Below are 6,000 nucleotides of genomic sequence, written 5' to 3' on the forward strand. Positions count from 1 at the left end.
GTGTTTTCAGCTTTTTTTTTTTTAACCAACGCCTATTGCACTGTTCATGGAACATGAATAGTGCAATCAGGCATATGAATAGTACTTTCAAGCATGAACAGTAATTTTTTATTATTTTTTTATTATTTTCAGTTTTCAATTTTCAATTTTTAGCAAAATAAGCGGTATCCAAACGCACACTTAGTCTAACAGTAATAGCAAATTATTAATTTATTATTGTAAAAATTATTGTGTATAAACTATTACTCATAGTACATATCGTCTTAATATATTGAATATTTATTTATAAACGTTTGAATAGTTAATTACACACACCATTTGTATGTTGTTGAAGCTGTCTCTCAAGCATATATATAGCACAAAACGGTTATACATGATTTGTTGTTATAGTAATTTTTAGCATTTGCCAAATTATGCATAGAGTGACACATTGAATTAGAGATGTCCATGGATCAGTATGGGTTGGGTTTATACCCAACTTGAATTAGACTTGATCACTGTGGGTTTCCAAGATTTGGACCTGCCACCGACTAGAAAGAGGGGTCAAATCAGGCAAGTTAGGTCTTCTCGGGTAGCAGTCTGTTGCCAATCGAAGTATTAAGCCAAAACTGGCTAGATTTCTCGCTACATTTGTCAAGACATTAACTAGATTTGGCCGGATCTACCCATATATAACCGGAAAAAAGCTTGTACAAGCGAAGAACAACTAGATTTGATGGTGGAGATCAATCAAGTTGGTTGGTTTCATACAACAACTCGTCAATCGAACTAGCCGATATCGGTTTCTGGAGATCAGTTGAGTCAGCCCAAATGGTTTGGGCAGGTGGGTCGAGCCCACAATTTGATTGGACACCCCAACATTGAACCAATGAAAGGCTAAACGTTTGAATATTTAATTACACACACCATTTGTATGTTATTAAAGCTATCTCTCAAGCATATACAGCACAAAATGGGTTATACATGATTTACTATTTTAATAATTCTTAGCATGTGCCAAACCACTCAAATAGTCAACACACTGAACTGAGGTTGTCCACGAGTTAGTCTAGATTGGGTTTATACCCAACTATAACTAAACTCAATCATTTTGAGTTACCAAGATTTGGACCCACCATCGACCAGAAAGAGGGGTTAAATCGAGCAAGTCAAGTCTTCTCGGGTAGCAGTTAGTTGTCAATTGGAGTCGAAGAAGAGAGATTAGGCTGAAACTGGCTAGATTTGGTAAGATCTCGCTAGATCTATCAAGATCTCAACTAGATCTACCCATATTTGACTGAAAAAAGGCTTGTACCAATGAAGAATGGTGAGATTTGGTGGTGGAAATTAGTCAAGTTGGTTGGTTTTCATGCAACAATCCACTAATCGACCTACGGGTTTTGATTTCTGAAGATTAGTCAGGTTAGCCAGGGCAATTTGGATAGGTGGATCGAGCCCACAATTTGGTTTGACACCCTAAAATTGAACCAATGAAAGACTAAATACTAATCCACACTACTTTCAAAACTTTTTAAACTGAACATAGATGTTTGACAAATTGCGTGTACAAAGTATGAAATAAACATTGCCCTTGTTGAAAAAATATCCGAGGGTGAAAGTACTAGATGAATTCATACCTTTGACCTAACTAAATGCCCGGCGGCTAAGGGTGATGCATCATCAAATGAGCATAAGGAATTAATGAGTGAGAGTATGGTGGTTGTGTTCATTCTTTTCTTTAAAAAAAAAAAAAACAAAACAAAACAAAATACGGCGGTTCGTCGGTTGAGTAATTAAATGAAAAGAAACAAATGCGCATTTAATAACTCTGTATAGGATAAGCTATTGAAACTGAGAGTTTGTTTGCTTTACGAAAACCAAAAATAGAAAATTGACCGACCAACCTTCAAATAATCTTTTTCTTTTGCCAATTTTAACTGTAAAGCAAGCAAAGGAAGCAGTCCACTAATAATTTTCACTATGTGGGTATGGATTTCAATGGATGCCACCAGCACGACAACACGACACCCTAGAAAATGCTGCACTCACCAATAAACTAATAAAAAATCTATATACACACAAAATTTGATAATTGCTTATATAATATATAGTTGATTTGTAGGTAAAAAATAAGAGTTATGATAACAAACGCCCTTAGGTTAATGATTAATAAAACATAATAAAAAAATTTTGACATCACTTTTATGAGAAATAAAAAAAAATTTCAACAATATTTATTATTTTATCATTCTCCTAATAAAATATTTTTTAAAATAGCTCATAAACTAATGTCAATAATGAGTTTAAATGATAACCGATTAAAACTTATCAATTCAGCTATTGTAAACAATGTTTTGAATATTTTTTGCTAATGTAACATTGCTTTATATATGTATATATATAAAATGTTAGGAAAGAACATATTGAAAAAGCAATTAAATAAATAAAAGTGAAATGTTATATTTACAATACTTTCACAATAAATTTTAGGTGACATATTGTTACTTGTTGTTATTGGTAGAAAAAAAAAACAATTTAAGTGATAAATTTATATTAAAACCAATAATAATATAATACTTAAAATTTGTTGTAAAAGTCTTATAAAATACTATGAGACACAAAATTTTTTTTTTTTTTTTTTGAGAATGAAGACTTTTATTGAAATGAACTAAAGAGCGGCTGAATCAGCCTGAACAAAAGGTAAAGTGCAAGATGGAACATTCTCCATCCACACTGTACAATATTGAGATGTCAAAGTTAACCTAGCTATATTGTGAGTAACTTTATTACCATCTCTTTTTACATGAGAGTATGACAATTGTGAATATAAACCAAAAAATAAAGACACGTCTTTTAGTGTGAATGAAACTCATTTAGTGTGACTCTCATTTTTTTTTTTTTTTTCAATGAAAATGACTCGCATTTAGTTAGGGCATGCTTTTTATGCAACTTTATACAGGCCTATGCAATTTGAAACTTATCTGAAACAGTTAAATGTAACAGTTCATCTCATGTGATGAGTCTGGACCATTGATAGAAGATTAGTTTTTATATTTATTTTTTAAATCAAAGAAGAATAGTATTGAGAACTCCCACTTTTTTTTTTTCATAAGTTGTTCAAATTATAAGTTATGAACAGAATAACATTATTTTTCATATAGAATTATAGACCAACCGTTAACACTAACTTTATCATATATTAATTCATGCAACTTCTCTCAAAAATGATTGAGCTATCTGACCAACAATGATGGAAAAAAAATTTAAAATTTGTATATATTAAAAAAAAGAAAAGAAAAGAAAAGACTTATAGCTGAGTCTGAGATGCCCATTATCTAGTTCTCGTTGGGAATTGCTCATCTCGCAATAATAATAAAACTAAGGAAAAAGAAGTTGTGGTCTGAGTTAATCATGATTAACGTGTCAAAAAATCACATAATGGGCACTAAACAAAGCCCGCCTCTTTTGATTCGATTTGATAGTCTCTTTGTAGTATTATCGAAAAGTTACAACTGTAGGAGGGAAACAGAAAAGAGAATTTGCAAAGCGTAGTGGTGGGGGCACGGAGATTAATAAATATTTAAAATTAAAAAATCACCCTTTAAACGAAATTATCTACTGCAGCTAAGATTCATTGAACCCTGTACCCTTTAATCATGGGGTTAAAGCTTGCATATCAGTGTATTGGAGACGTTAGGACGTAGACAGCGTTCAATGCATTAGTATATTGGACCGAAGCCGTGTCCTTAGAGCATCCACAGCAACTGTGGTATAATTTATGTCATTTTGTCACATTAAAGACCTACTTTATTATTTTACCACATCATTTTACAACATCCCATTTATCAGATGTTTTATCATTTAATCCTATACATTAAAATAATATTTACTACACATTAAAATAATATAAACAATACAATAAAATAATATATCTAACACAGTAATTAACAACCACAACACTGTTGCCGCCGCCGCCGCCACCGCCACCACTGCCACCACCACCACCACCATCGTGGCAGCCACAATCCATTGCAAAACAAAAAATTGAAAACAAAACCATCGCCCACCACAAAACCCATTAAAACCCAGAAAACACAGAAAATCCATGAATCAAACCCAGAAAACAGCAACTCAAACCCAGAAAACACAACCAAAACCCACTAGACCGGCAACCCAAACCCACGAAACTACTAGCACCGCCAACCCAAAGCCCCGAATCCACTTGCATCGGCAACCAAAACCCATTAGCACCGGCAACCCACGATTCTGATCTCACCTCAACGTCGATGGCCACGTCGATTCCAATCCCATAATCGTGACGAACACTCCGGCGGCAGACCTCGCCCTCACGAACCTCGCTTATTGCTCGCACACCGATCTTCATGGCTTCGCCGTCCCTGGCACCAAGCTCTACCTCGCCTCCATCGCCGATTCCTTTGTTCTTTCTGGGTTTGTGAGGATTCCATTTCTGGGTTTTGTTTTAAACTAGGAATTGGATTTGAGGATTTTTGGGTTTGATTTTTGGATTTGAAGAAATAAGATTTCTGGGTTTGATTTGAGGAAAGAACACCGGTTTGGGAGAGAGAGACCGATTGTGAGGAGAGGTGTTCGTGAGGAGAGGAAACAACACCGGTTGGGGAGAGAAAAAATCAATTAAAAAAGTGAGAGGAGAGAGAAAAACCGAATAAAAAAATAATAAATTTATACCACATTTCATCCGTACCGTTGCAAATTTGCAACGGTACTGTTCATATGTGGTATAATTTTTACCATTTGGAACATCTGATAAAGCTTCGTTTTTGTGTTTGGTGTGCTAAATGTGCCAAAAATTTGGCATTTGGCACATTTAGCACATCTGCTGCGGGTGCTCTTAATCATGATATACAGATGCTTGCTAATCTTTGCATTAATCTCTTTCTTTTGTGCTCCTTATTGACTTTAGTACCGCTAGAGATTTGATTGATTATTATATAACATTACTCCCTTTTTTAAGGTCATGTATGCATATATGCTCCACATATATATATATATATATATAAAAGATGGATTTAAGTTATACCTTTTTTAAATCATTGGATTTAAGTAAATCCAACGGTAAAAAAAAAATGCTCATTAATACTGATATTTTAATTGATTTCATTTATTATCTTTTATTTAATACATTTCATACTTATCTCTAAACCCAAAAAAAAAAGTCTACGTCTCTGTCTCCTCCATAATTACGTTTTTCTCTACTCTCTCTTTCTCCTCCATTGCTTTTCTCCAACTCAATTCCATTGCCTTTCTCTTAATTCCAATCTCACCACCATGCTCCTTGCCTCATCAACATGAACACTCAAGATCTTGTCTCATGATCATGAAGGTTGTTTTTCAACAAGAACCCACTACAAACAAGCATTAGTTTCTTTACTCAACTCATTAAACGGAAAATTATTCCTCAGACAACTAATTAAGAGCCATAATAACACTGCATTGATCAAACCCAAAACTATACTCGACACAGCATAATATGCATTCCAAGTTTCTTGCAGACGTAAACAATCATGAATAATAAGACCAATGACAACAAGAACATGAATTTAATCAAAACCTTGTCTTTAAAAAAAATAAAATAAAATAATACATAAAACCTAAAAAGTAGTACATAAATTCATTATTAACAAAAATTAATTTCAAATTGAACTACCTTTGTCAATATCGTATACCCACAAAAGTTTGAACGAAAATTAAAATCTATATATTTTAAAGTATCTGGCATATAAACAATAAAGACCCAAAATTTTTTATTTAATTATAAACCTAAATATATAATAGCGCAAAAAAATTCTTTTGAAGAATCAAAAACAAAGAATACAACAAGCTCTCTCAAAATCAAATACCCCCAGAACGAAAAAAAAAATTATTAACATAAATTTAAAAATAATCAAAATAGAATTATATTATATTATATATATATAAAAAAATGAAAAATAATTTCAGGGCCTGTGTGTTTATTAGAAGGCTCGATTAATTGATTAATAA

The sequence above is a fragment of the Quercus lobata genome, chromosome 1 (assembly GCF_001633185.2).
Source record: "Quercus lobata isolate SW786 chromosome 1, ValleyOak3.0 Primary Assembly, whole genome shotgun sequence".
In the NCBI taxonomy this organism is placed as follows: Eukaryota; Viridiplantae; Streptophyta; class Magnoliopsida; order Fagales; family Fagaceae; genus Quercus; species Quercus lobata.